Raw genomic sequence first — 14,758 nt, forward strand, 5'->3', positions numbered from 1 at the left:
TATGAAATCAATCATTTAAAAAGACCCACAACATGGAAGGAAATAGAAGCAGTAATTTAAAATCTCCCAACCAAGGAGGAGGAGGAAGAGGAAGAGGAAGACAATAATGACAACAACCAGGGCCAGATAGAATCATGTTGGAATTGTACCAGATGCTCAAAGAATGAATGCCAATACTCCTCAAATTATTTGACAAAATAGAAACTGAAAGAACATTTTCTAGTTATTTTTACAAAGCCACTATTACTCTGATATCATAAACATACAAAAACCCAACAAGAAGAAAATTGTGTGTGTGTGTGTGTGTGTGTGTGTGTGTATGTTTGAACATAAATGCAAGAAATTCTCAATAAAATACTTGCAAGCACACAAGTATTAGAAGACATAAAATGATTATGCACTATGATTAAGTTTGATCCTTCCCAGAGAGACAGGGATGGTTAAGTCTATGTAAATAAAAATGTAGTCCACCACAAAACCAGCCTAAAGACAAAAAAAAAGTTCATCTCATTAAATGCAGGAAAGACTTTTGACAAGAACCCCTTCATGTTAAACTAAAGTGTAGGATGCAAGGGATAAATCTCAATGTGATTAAGACGATTTACAGCAAACCAACAGACAACATCAGCCTAAACAGAGAGAACCTCAAAGCATCTCCACTGCAATTAGAAACAAGACTGTCTGCCCTTTCCATGGCTGCCCATCGTGTACTGGAAGATGTCTTAGGTCAAGCAGGAAGACAACTGAAGGAAACCAGAGGGGATTCAATTAGGAAATGGAGATGTCAAAGTGTCCTTGTTTATAGATGACATGATCTTAGGAAACCTTACACACCCCACCAGGGAGCTTTTGCAGCTGATAATTTCAGCAAAGTAGCTTGATGCTAGCTTAACCCACAAAGATCAGTAGCCTCAGTATGACAAGCATTCTGAGAAAGAAAATAGACAAACAGTACTTTAAACATGAGCCTCAAAAAATGTTGGTATAACTCAAACCTACAAGTGAAAGATTTGTATAATAAAACAGAAAGAAATTGAAGAAGACACTGGAAGATGAAAAGATCTCCCATGCTCATGGATCAGTAGAATTAATATTGTGAGAATGGCCGTCCTACCAAAAGCAAGCTACAGATTAAACACAATCGCAATCAATATTCCAACACAATTCTTCACAGAAATTGAAACAACCTTCAACTCTATATAGAAACACAGAAAGACCAAGATAGCTAAAACAATTCTAAATAATAAAAGAACTGTTGGAGATGTCGTCACCAACACAAGTTGTGCAACAGAGCTATAATAATAAAAGCAATACTGGCATATAAACAGACATTGATCTATTGAAAACCAGACATAATTCCACACATCTACAGACACCTGATTCTTTTATAAAGAAGCCAAAAATATTTATTGAAGAGAGACCATCTTCAACAAGTGGTACTGGTTCTTTTACAAAGACACACACACACACACACACACACACACACACACACACACACACACACACAAATGCACACTGTAGAAGAGGCACCATCCTCAACTAATGGTGCTGGTGAAACTGGATGGCTATCTGTAGAAATGTGAAAACAGTTCCAACCTGCACAAAACTCAACTCCAAATGGATAAAAGACCTAAGCCTGAGAATCTGGTAGAAGAGAAATCGAGAAATGGGTTTGAATTCATTGGCATAGGAAATGTCTTTCTGAACGGGAAATCAGAAACATAGGCACTAAGACTAGCAGTTAATAAACGAGATGTCCTGATGCTGAAAGCTGCTGTATGGGAAAAGAAACCACCATTCAAACAAAGCAGCAGCCTACAAAATGGGAAAACATCTCCATCAATCATATACCTGGTAGATTAATACCTAGAATATATAAAGAACTAAATATACCCTGATCATCATAAAAACAAATAGCAAAAGAATGGGGTACAGAACTAAATAGAGTTTTCAAAACATGAAATATGAGTAGCTGAGAAATCAAGGGAAGTTTAACTTTCTTAGCCACCGGGGAGATACAAATTAAAAATACATTGAGATTCCATCTAATACTAGTCAAGTCAGAATGACCAAGATCAATAAAACAAATGACAGCACTCCCTGGCGAGGATGCAGTGAAAGGGTTACTATCCGTTACTGGTGAGAGTGCAAACTGAGGTGGACCCTACAAATGTGGGTGCAAAGGTCTCTTTCACACTGCTGAAAACTGATCTACCACAAGATCCAGCGCTACCACCCCTGGGCATACATGCAGAGGAGTCTGTCTGAGTGCAGAGAGACTGCCCTTGCTCATCCGTGTTCACCGTTGCTCTATTCACAATAACCCCACATTGGAAACAGTTTAGATGTCGAGACCTGACACATGGATAATGAAAGTGTGGTAGTGTATTACGCAATGGAATATTCTCAACAATTAAGCAAAATGAAATTAGAAAAAACTCAGGGAAATATATGATGCTACAAACAACCATCTTGAGTGAGGTAACTCAAACCCAAAAGGACAAATAGTGGTATTTGAAGATTTGGATCTGGGAGCTCCACATGAATGAAAATATGTGACAGTTATCTTTCTGGGTCTGAGTTATCTCAACATAATAGTTTCTAGTTCCATCTATTTGCCAGTAAATTTTGTGATTTCATTTTTCTTAACATAAATTTTTATTATCTGACCATTACCCAGAGGTGGAAGGTAAGTGCCTGTGTTTTAAAGGCACCATGCACTTCAGACACAGGGGCCAGAAGTCTCATGCAGTATCTCTGAAAGCCTCCTCCCTGAGAACTAGCTTTCATGGTGCTAGAAATCCCCATGAAAGCTTCTAAAGGAGGGAAGAAACCAACTATTTTACTCAGCAGCCACACCTGTGAACCACAACAATGGTCCGGGATGGCACAATACCTCTGAGGGTGCAGTTGTATCACAATTACCTCAGGAGTAACCAACAGCTCCTGGTTGGACTTAAGAACAACTCCACACAAAGGACAGCGTGCTGCAGCTGGAAAGCTGCCCAACTGAAAGGGAAAGTGATGTCGTGTGTTTGGGAGGAGAATCTGCAACCCCTACTTTACTAAATCAACAGAATCCTATGTTCTAAATAGTCTAGTCCTTACCCTACAGTAAGTACAGTTCTCCTACCACCACCACCAAGGAAACTTCTCTACTACAGAGACCATTACTGAAAACTACAACTAAAGAAAATTCAGAGTTGTGGAGCACAGTCCCAACGGATACATCTACAATACAGCTCCCAAGGCTCGGGGATTATTGTGGAAGAGGAGGTGGAGAGATGGTTAGAGACAGACGATCGGGATGTTGCTGGGAGATTCTATCTTCTGGCAACGTCAGAAGCTACAGCCATAATGTCTCATTCACATGATTGCCCAAATATGAACTGAAGAGGATGATAGTAGACGTGCTAAGTGGTCAAGGGAAAGCTCAGGAGGCTCACCCTACACGAACTACGGGTAACCAAGGGATGCTAGAGTGAGAGTAGTAGTCCACCAGGGACGAGCACACCAGGTGGAGGTCCAGCACCAAATGGCGAGCCCTGAAAACATGCAAACAACATACAAACTGGGAAAGTTGTATTTATTATATGTTTGAGATACATGTGTATATCCATATACTCATGTAGATAGTTATATATACCATGTGTGTCTGTGTAACAACAATTATTGAGAAACAAGGCCATGAATTTAAAAGAGAGCAAGAGTGGCATATGAAAGGCTTTGTAGGAAAAAGGGGTAAGAGGGAATTTAATTATGATCTCAGAAAGTAAAAAACAAGCAAATGAACAACAACAAAACTACCCATACCCAGCATTGTAATTCAATATAATTCAATCACCAATCCATAGCATTGATAATCAAGTAAACATGTTATGCAGATTTATTACCATTAGATGCTCACATCCCAAGATTACAACACATACTTTGAAAATCCATAGTCCTTGAGTCATGATGTTCTAAGAACTGAGTTTTTCTTATAATAGAAAAGTGTTGATCATTTGAGTCTATGCCTACTGCTTAGAGTGGTTTTCAGTTTAACACAGGACATGAAGGCATCACACACTCCCAGGGATGAAGCAATGGGCAGTGTGTGTGCTTACAGCTCTAAAGAGCTGAGGTTAGAAAACAAGTCAATCCAGAATCACTCTACAGCCAGTGGATGAGGAGTCTCTGGCTTCTAGCTACTCCCCTCCTTAGATGTATCAGAATAAACATCTTTCTGCTACATAATACAGGCTTACCAATAGCAAGAAGGAGATATGATGGAAGTCCAGGTAAATGAATGACTTCTAGTCTGGTGACAAATAAATGTATGAGTCCTCTTCATGAGCATGGTACACTTAGAGATGACAGAAATCTCAGCACTGAAAAGGAAAAGGGTGCTCAGACGAGTGTTACTGGGTGTATCAAATACACTGCTGGGCAGGCCCTATGCCCAGGGTAATTGGCTAACATAAAATAAATTTCATATTTTGTTTGGGGTAGTCTGTTTAGTCTTGGTATTTTTTTTGTCTTGATTTTCATTTATATTGTTTTGGTTGTGTTTTTTTTTGGGGGGGGAGAGAAAAAGAGACAGAGACAGAGACAGATGGAGAGAGAGAGAACACACATGTGAACACAGGACATTAAGGTTTTAAGGAGGTGGAGTGCATCTGAGAAGAGTTGGGAGAAGGAAAAATATGATCAAAATATATTGTATACAATTTTTAAGAAAAGGAATCATATTATAATAAGACCTGAGAACCTCTGGATGCCATGATACATACATGACCAGCACATGTGGCACTTTTACCTCAGCCTTCCCGAGTGAAGAGAGCACACTTCAGCAGCATACTTCAACCTCTTTCATCAGGATGCCAATCCCATTCCTCAGGGCATCCCCCTCAGGACTTACTCATTCCCCCCAAAATCCCATCCTCAGTACTATGTGGCTTAATGTTCAACATGACCCTTGGAGGGACAGTCACTGTGTGGTGGATTGTGTCTGTAGTGGTCTTTCTTGCAAATGTAAACCTTGTCTTTTCAGTGAAAAGGAATACTCCTCCATTGCTGCTGGAGTGCAAACTTCTACAACCACTTTGGAAATCAATTTGGCAGTTTGTTAAATTGCTAATAGGTCTACCTCTAGACCCAGATATACCATTCCTGGGCATATACCCAAAAGATGCCCCATCATCCCACCAGGACACTAGCTCAGCTCTGTTCACAGCAGTTTTATTTGTAATAGCCACAGGAAGTAGAAAAAACCTAGATGTCCCTCAACTAAAGAACGGATAAAGAAAATGTGGTTCGTTTACACAGTTAACACCACTCTGCCATTAAAAACAAAGACATCATGGATTTCTCAGGCAAATGGATGGGACTTGAGAATATCATCCTGAGTGAGGTAACCAGGACCCAAAAGGACATACATGATATGTACTCACGTATGAATGGATATTAGCCATAAAGTACAGGATAACCAGCTGTAATCAACAGACCCAAAGAAGCCAAATAACGAGGAGGGCTCAAAGGAGGATGGTTGAATCTTTCTCAGAAAGGGAAACAAAATAGATATTGGAGGTTAATGAAAGGAGGGAAGTAGGAGGAAGAGGGGATGGGGAGGGGAACAGGGCATGGGGGAGTCATATATAGGGAAAATGGGAGAAAGAAGGGAGACTGGCTGGAAGGGGCAATCTCTAGGATGAGACTTGGGGTGGGGAGAGGCCATACAGGGACTATCAAGGCATTTCTAACTGAGCTTTCTAGCAATGGGGCATATGCATCCAGAAGTGACCACTTCCTGTAACCAGGCAGGACTCCCAGGAAGGATAAGGACAGTAATCTACCCACAAAGCCTTTGACCCAAAATGTGTCCAGCCTACAAGATTGTACAGGGACAAAGATAAGCAGGGACTGAGGGGATGGCCAACCAATGACTGCCCCAATGTGAGACCCATCCCTTGGGCAAGAACCAATCCCTGACACTATTAAAGATACTCTGCTACACTTCCAGACAGGAACCTAGCATAATTGTCCTCTGAGAGGCTCCACCCAGCAGCCAATGGAAACCAGCAGCTAATGGAAGGAGATGCAGACTCAGACCTAAACATTAGCTGGTGCTCAGGGAGTCTTAGGGAAGAGTTGGGAGAAGAATGGGAGGACACTAAGAGGATAAGGACTCCATAGGAGGACCCACGGGGTCAACTAACCTGGATCTTTGGGGGCTCCCAGAGACTGAATCACTGACCAAAGAGGGAGTACAGGCTGGACCTAAGCCCCTACACATATTTAGCAGATGAGCAGCTTCATGTGGGTCCACCAACAAATGGACCAGGGGTTGCCGCTGAGCCTGCTGCCTGCCTGCCTGCCTGCCTGCCTGCCTGCCTGCCTGCCTGCCTGCCTGCCTGCCTGCCTGCCTGCCTGCCTGCCTGCCTGCCTGTGGATCCCACAGCCCTAAATGGACAGCCTTGTGTGGCCTCAGTGGGAGAGATGTACCTAGTCCCACAGCAACTTGAAGGTGGTGGTGGTGGGGTTGACATTCAGAGGGGGGATTCCCCTCATCAAAGGGGAAGGTGGAACGGGGGAGGATTTGTGTGAGGGGTTACTTGGAGAAGTGGAAGGGCTGATACTGGGTTGTAAAGTGAATAAATTAATTTTAAAAAGTAGCACAATGAAGAAATAGTATTGTCAAAATTAGTTATTCTTAATGTTGGTTGTGTGTTCAGAGGCTTATAACAGTTTCACTTCTTGGTACTAAGAGAGAGTTTCATTTGAGTCAGACCCAGGAATGTCCCTCTGCACCTCGACCATCTTCTCACAGGTAGCCAGGGTTGAAAACCACATCGTGGAGGAACGGTTCTCCACATTTACTGTGCTTCTTAGGATCACCAGGAAGACTTGGAAAGATTCGGATTTCTAGGTCTCCTTGCCTTCGAATTATTTTTACTCAATGGGGCTAGAGTGAAAGTCAAAAATTTGTGGGTTTCCCATTGAACTAGACTGTTGGGGGGAGGGTGGCAATGGGGGGAGGATGGGGAGGGGAACACCCATAAGGAAGGGGAGGTGGGAGGGGAATATTTGCCCGGAAACCGGGAAAGGGAATAGCACTCAAAATGTATATAAGAAATACTCAAGTTAATAAAAAATAAATAAATAAATCCCTTCTTAAACTTTAAAAAAAAATTGTGGGTTTTTTTATTTTATTTTTAATTTTTTAAAAAATTTTTAGTCCTCTATTCTACTCATTCCTGAAAACTTTTGTGTCCCCTTCAAAGTCCAGGTTGGTTTTACCTTGAATTTACCCCCAGCTCCAGAGCGATGTACAGAACCAAGCTAAATAAGACACTGCAGTCGACCCCCCTGAGAGAAGAACTAATCGGGTAGTGGGTGTTGAAATCGAATGATGTGAAACTGTGATCCGAGTCAGCCAAATCACAGTGGAGCTCAGGGTCCTGGCTTGGAAGAATCTAAATCAAATGCTTCTCTTTTCCCCTCCCCGAGAAAGCAGGAAGCAGCTAGAGTTGTTGGTAGATGTGACCAAAATGAGAACTTGTCTACATTTGTCTGAGACTCACCTGGGAGAGGGATACACACAGAGCCACTGGACCAAGCCCACCTGAAACTTACACACCTTTAAAAACCTTGTGTATATTCCTCTAAATACTATTCCTCAGTAAGTTTCCATCAGTTATATTTTTGTTTCATTTTGGTTTTGATCTAAGTAGTTACTCTTTTGTGTCTACATAGACTTGTTTAGTATTCGTTTGTTTGTTTTTCAATATTTTTTATCTACTTTATATCTGGACCACAGCCTCCTTCCTTGCCTCCCAGCCCTGCCCTTACAAATCCCACCCCATTATCCTGCCCCCTTTTCCAGAAGAGGGAGGTCCTCCTTGGGTACCACCCCACACCGGGACATCTAGTCCCAGCAGAATTAGACTCATCCCCTCCTACTGAGGACCCCCGGGAAGTCCAGAAAGGGGAAGGGGAGCCAATGACAGGCAAGAGTCAGAGATAGACCGACTCCAGTTGTTAAGGGAACCACATGAAGGTTCTTAGTAAGATATAAAAATGTACTTACATTTTCATTGATCTGTGACACTACAATCTCCAGAACAAGAGTAAGCAGTGGCAACGTGCATCTCTGTCTCATTTCAAGCCTTGGGGACAGCTTTTTTTAGGTCATCTTCAGGATGCTGCTTGCTGTAGGGTTAGAGGGTTAGCTCATAAGTACTCATTTATCAGATTAGTGAAATCATGGAGTTTTCATTTTATTGGATTTTATCAACCTTAAAACAATGGTATTGTCTCCTTTTTCTTTAGAGAAGTAAACCAAATGACTCGACTTTCAGCGCCATCCCCACTTGTCAATGGTAAACTGTTTAGTAATGCTCTTAATTTCTTTTACATAACTGAATGTGATCCTCAGTTCCCATGATTTAGGAATTTTAAATTATTTTCAAGAGAAAAACTGTTCTGTAATTTCCTTGTTGAATGTTGTTTGTCAAAATTGTGGTTGTTCTTTGTGTGCTGCAGAATTTATTAATGAAAAAAATTGTAATTTTTGGATCTTGTCAGATTAACCATGAGCAGATTTCACTTCCTAAATATATGTAATTATGTAAATAAAAGTTTAATTATGACCTTTATGTTAAAAGTTGCATTTATGTTTTAAGATGCGGTGTTTACCCTCTGTTGACACTGTTAAGTTCTAGTTCTAGAACAATCTGCGCATTTCATAGCTTTTATCATTCGTACAAAACTCGATGCCCATGTGTTTGTCATCCCTCCGTTTAAGGCAGTGCTCTCTCTTTGTATCTCTGTGAGACCTGTGTGGTGCCCACTGGATTTTCCCTGTTCAAGTTTGCGTGTGCTCTGGTTTTCCTTCTTCTGCTAAAATATACAATATACTCTATTGTATATTTTAAAATTATTATCATCATTTCGCTTTTCGTAGGATTGATAGGCTTTTCTTTTTTTTATTGTATACTTTTATTTACATTTCAAATGTTACTACCTTTTCCGGTGGGCTTTTCTTTTTTCTTTTTTCTTTTTCTTTTTCTTTTTTTTCTTTTTTTGTTCCCCTATTGTTAGTTGCTGGGTTATGAATTTTTTTCAGAGAAACAATGAGCTGTTTTTACTCTGCGTTTGTCCCAATATTTATTTTTTTTGCTATCACATTGCCCTCTCCTTTTTCTATAAGGGTGTTCCCCCTCCCCAACCACCCTCCCTTCACATGTCCATGCCCTGACATTCCTCTACATTGGGGGGGGGGTCAAGCTTTGGCAGGATCAAGGGCTTCTCCCCACATTGGTGCCCAAACAAGGCCATCCTCTGCTACATATGCAGCTGGAGCCATGGGTCCGTTCATGTGTACTCTGTGGGTAGTAGTTTAGACCCGGGGAGCTCTGGTTGGTTGGTATTGTTGTTCTTATGGGGTTGCAAGCTCCTTCAGCTCTTTCAATTCTTTCTCTAATTCCTCCAACAGGGACCCCGATCTCAGTTCATTGGTTTGCTGCTAGCATTTGCCTCTGTATTTGTCACTCTCTGGCTGAGCCTCTCAGGAGAAGGCTATATCAGGCTCCTATCAGCATACACTTCTTGGCTTCATCAATATTGTCATTTTGGTTTGGTGGATAATATATATATATAGGCTGGATCCCCAGGTGGAGCAGACTCTGAATGGCCATTCCTTCAGTCTGCGATTCAAACTTTGTCTCCATATCCCCCTATGAATATTTTTCTTCCCCCTTTTAAGGAGGACTGAAGCATCTGCACTTTGGTCATCCTTCTTCTTGAGCTTCATGTGGTCTGTGCATTGTATCTTGGGTAATTCGAGCTTTTGGGTGAATATCCACTTAACAGTGAGTGCATACCATATGTACTTTTTGTTTTTTTTTTTTTTTTTTTTTTGTGATTGGGTTAGCTCACTCAGGATGATATTTTCTAGTTCCATCCTTTTGCCTATTAATTTCATGAAGTCATTGTTTTTGATAGCTGAGGAGTACTCCATTGTATAGATGTACCACATTTTCTGTTTCCATTCTTCTGTTGAAGGGCATCTGGGTTCTTTCTGGCTTCTGGCTATTATAAACAAGGCTGCTATGAACAAAGTGGAGCATGTGTCTTTGTTATATGTTGGGGCGTCTTTTGGGTATATGCCCAAGAGAGATATAGCTGGGTCCTCAGGTAGTTCGATGTCCAATTTTCTGAGGAACCCCCAGACTGATTTCCAGAATGGTTGTACCAGTCTGCAATCCCACCAACAATGGAGGAGTGTTCCTCTTTCTCCACATCCTTGCCAGCATGTGCTGTCACCTGAGATTTTAATCTTAGCCATTCTGAGTGGTGTGAGGTGGAATCTCAGGGTTGTTTTGATTTCCATTTCCCTGATAACTAAGGATGTTGAACATTTCTTTAGGTGCTTCTCAGCCATTTGACATTCCTCAATTGAGAATTCTTTGTTTAACTCTTGTACCCTATTTTTAATAGTGTTATTTGGCTCTCTGGAATCTAACTTCTTGAGTTCTTTGTATATATTGAATATTAGCCCTCTATAAGATGTAGGATTGGTAAAGATCTTTCCCCAATCCGTTGGTTGACCTTTTGTCCTAATGACAGTGTCCTTTGCCTTACAGAAGCTTTGCAGTTTTATGAGATCCCATTTGTTGATTCTTGATCTTAGAGCATAAGCCATCTGTGTTCTGTTCAGGAAAATTTCCCCAGTGCCCATGTGTTCAAGTCTCTTCCCCACTTTTTCTTCAATTAGTTTGAGTGTATCTGGTGTGATGTGGAGGTCCTTGATCCACTTGGACATAAGCTTTGTACAGGGAGATAAGAATGGGTAGATTTCCATTCTTTTCTTCTACATGCTGACCTCCAGTTGAACCAGCATCATTTGTTGGAAATGCTATTTTTTTCCACTGCATGGTTTTAGCTGCTTTGTCAAATTTCAAGTGACCATAGGTGTGTGGGTTCATTTCTAAATCTTCAATTGCATTCCATTGATCTACCCGCCTGTCTCTGTTCCAATACCATACAGTTTTTTATCACTGTTGTTCTGTAATACAGCTTGAGGTCAGGGATGGTGATTCCCTCAGAAGTTCTTTCATTGTTGAGGACAGTTTTCAATATCTTGGGTTTTTGTTATTCCAAATGAATTTGCTCTTTATAACTCTATGAAGAATTAAATTAAAATTTTGATGGGGACTACATTAAATCTTAAAGATTGCTTTTGGCAAAATGGTCATTTTTACTCTATTAATCCTGCCAATCCATGATCATGGGAGGTCTTTCCATCTTCTGAGATCTTCAATTTCTTTCTTCAGAGACTCGAAGTTCTTGTTATACAGATCTTTCACTTGCTTGGTTAGAGTCACACCAAGTTATTTTATGTTATTTGTGACTGTTGTGAAGGGTATCATTTCCCTAATTTCTTTCTCAGCCTGTAGGGGAAGGCTACTGATTTGTTTGAGTTAATTTTATACCCAGCCACTTTGCTGAAGTTGTTTATCAGCTATAGTAGTTCTCTGGTTGAACTAGCTAACTCATGATCTTTCTTAGGAGAGAGCTGAGCTCTTTAGAGCTAAGATTATAAGCTCAAACCACCATGTCCAGCCATGTCATGTTACTATAGTTTTAAAATACTTTTCAATTTGAAAAAGCTTTAATACATGTATTTTAAAATTTAATGTAAAAAGTGGTAGATTTAACTATGGAATTTTCAGAAAGAATTTGTTTTTGTTAATTCTCCTTTTCTACCTTGCCCCAATCCTTGCACCCCTTTTTGCCCCTCTGTCCCCAGTAGCCTCCTTTCCACATTCATGGTGTGAATATCCCACCCCCTTCCTCAGTACCTTTCCCCCGTTTCACAGTCCCCTTTCTCATTCTGTTAGCCAATCCCATACTCCCACCATACATAGAAATAAGCACTAACTCTTAGATCTGCAGCTGAAAGAGAACATGCAGTATTTATCTCTCTGAACCTGTCATAGCCCACTTAACATAATATTTCTGGGTCCATCCATTTTCCTACAAATTTTATAATTTTTCTTCTTCTTATGGATGATTGGGACTCCATTGTGTATTCTATTACATTTTCATTATCCATTCATCTGTCGATGGACAAATAAATGCATTAGATTTTCTTGATGTTATCAATAGAGCAGCAATGATGTGTAAGTTCCTCTGTGGCAGGATGTAGAGTTTTTTAGGTAGATGCCGAAGAGGACATATGATAGTTCATTTTTAGCGCTTTGAGAAGTCTGCCCTCTGGTTTCCATGGTGGCTGCATGACTCGCAAAGGATGAGGGACCCTCTTAGTGGGCTTTGTTGTCTTTTGCTGTCTGGATTATGGGCATTCTGACTGGTAGGAGTTGACATGTTACCCATCCATGGGTTGCCATGTTTTGTTTTTTTCTTGTTGTCTATTTTTTGCAGTTGGTTGTGTATTGTGCTTGCTTGAAGTCTAGTTGCCTCTTTCTCCTCTCTTGTAGGCAGGCTGCCTGTTTGCTCTGTTTCTGGTTCCTCTTGCTATGAAAAGTTGTAATTCATGTAATTCCATTTGTCAGTCTTCAGGGTTATTCCTGAACTGCTGGATCCCTGTGCAGCAAACTCTTGTCTTTGTTTATATCTTGAAATTTTTTCTGTTTTTTTTCCTAGCAGTTCAACACTTCATATCTTAAGGTTTTTGATCCACTTTGAAATGGCTTTGTGGTGGGTAAGAGATATGGCTCTAATTCCATCCTTCTGCAGGGGGACATCCAGTTTGTGAACTCTTTGTTGAATAGATTGCCTTTTGCCCACTTTATTTTGACACCTTTATCAAACTTCATGTGGCCATAAATGTGTGGGTTTCCTCCTGGGCCTTCTCTTTGCTCCCACTGACTGCACATGTGCTGTTGTGCAGTAACATGTAGAAATGCACTGCCTTTGCCATTGTGACTCTCGGGTGTCATTTAAGGTCAGTTCTTGGGACACTTCCAGCCAGTGTTCCTTCTATTTGTGTTTGTGTGTTGCTTCTACATTCTTATATTTTCCAAGTCCTGCGGATGATGTCATTGCGACTTTTGACAGGGGTTGCTTTAAACCTGTAAGTTATTTTTAGTAAAATAGCAATTTCATTACATGGATTCTGCCAGTCCAGAAGCATAGAAGGTCTTTCAAGCATCTAGGATCTTCTCTTTCCTCTTTTCAGTGTAAAAATGTTTCCATGTTTGTCTCCCACTTGGTTAGTTTTATTTCTGGGCCATTCATTCATTCATTCATTCATTCATTCATTCAAAGCATTGTCAATAAAATACTTTTCCTAATTTCTTTCTCAGAAATGTGTTGTTGGTATATTTGAAAGATATTTTATATCTTGAAACTTTAATGAAAGTGTTTATCAGAAGCTTTCTAATAAAGTCTGTAGAGTCTTTTTAAGTATACAATCACATCATCTATAATTAGGAAGAATTTTATTATCTCTTCTATATCTTTCTCTTGTCTTATTTCTCTAAGACTTCAATAACTGTATTGAAGTATTCTGACTAAGACTCCAATACCTGTATTGAATAAGAGTAAAGAAAATTTGACAGCCATATCTTATTCCAGACTTTAAGTAGAAATGAAATGCTCACGGTATTTTTTTTTATCATTTAGTATAATGTTAGCAATGGATTTGTTTTATACAGCTCTATTATTTTGAGATGTATGCCGTCTATCAAGCTTCTTCAGGACTTTCATCATGAAAGCACCTTGAACTTTATGAAATACATTTTCTGTATCTATTGGAATGACCATATGTTTCACTTCAATTTTTTTAAGATTTCGTTGGACATACTTATAGAGAATCCACAGTTATTCTCTTTAGCACTTTAAATATGCAATGCTATTTTTGTTTTCTATTATTTCTATTTAGAAATTATTAAACAATCTATTAATCCTTTGAGGGTAATTTTTCTTCTGATTGCTTTTAAGATTTTTTAAAATATAGTTTAAGTTTATGTTCCAGGAATATTTATCTTTACTTTTGAATTTTTCTTCTTGAGGTTTGCAGAACTTAATGATCTATCTCTTAAATACTTTTCATTATTTGGAATAGAATCTTTAAAATTGTTATTTATTCATGTCTGAACATGCATGTGTTCATGTGTATGTGTGTGTTTGGGACATACACATGTGCTCAGTGTGCCTGTGGATGTCAGGGGACAATTTACAGAAGTTGGTATTTGCCTTCCAATATGTAGTCCCAGGAATCAAAGTCAAGTTCTTAGGGTTGGTGGCATCTTGCACCCTGGAGTCATGCATTTTTACCTCTTCCAATACCGCTGAGGTCTTATTCTCTCAACTCCTCCTGGAGACTCCTAGCACACGTTTCTTGGCTGTTTCCGCTGTGCATTTCAACATCTGTTCTTCAGTGTCCTCTGTCCATCGTCAGTGTTTTGGCTTATTCTGCTTTTGAGCTTACACTTTTAATCTTGTAAAAGCCACTCTTAAGTCAGGACACTGAGTTACCATCTTGACTGTTAAAGTATGTTAATATATTTTCCTTACATTCTTCTATTTCATTGACCAGATTAATTACAATTATTTCAAAGTCCTTAATTTCATAATCATACAGTAATTTTTAAAAACTGTATGATCCTTAGAACATAAGCATTCATTTATTTATTCATTTATTTCTTTATTTATTTCCTTATTATGTTTTTAACACACATTTGTAGTGTAGGCTGGCCTTGGCTATTCTTGCCCTGGCCTCCTGATACACTTAAAACATATAGTGTGCAAC

General features: G+C 39.8%; 1 protein-coding gene and 1 long non-coding RNA gene across 2 annotated transcripts in view; one reads left to right on the top strand and one right to left on the bottom strand.

Moving 5' to 3' along the window:
* Positions 1 to 14,758, top strand: part of LOC120097728 (translation initiation factor IF-2-like) — a 78,468-nt gene that overhangs the window by 46,207 nt on the left and 17,503 nt on the right. The gene's annotated exons all lie outside the window — the stretch shown is intronic.
* On the bottom strand, positions 1,459 to 8,658 carry LOC134482725 (uncharacterized). Its single transcript, XR_010059215.1, has 2 exons — positions 8,069 to 8,658; positions 1,459 to 4,370 (listed from the first exon to the last, which is right to left on the bottom strand). It is a non-coding gene; the product is annotated as an uncharacterized LOC134482725 (long non-coding RNA).

Source organism: Rattus norvegicus, chromosome 17, assembly GCF_036323735.1.
Source record: "Rattus norvegicus strain BN/NHsdMcwi chromosome 17, GRCr8, whole genome shotgun sequence".
Lineage (NCBI taxonomy): Eukaryota > Metazoa > Chordata > Mammalia > Rodentia > Muridae > Rattus > Rattus norvegicus.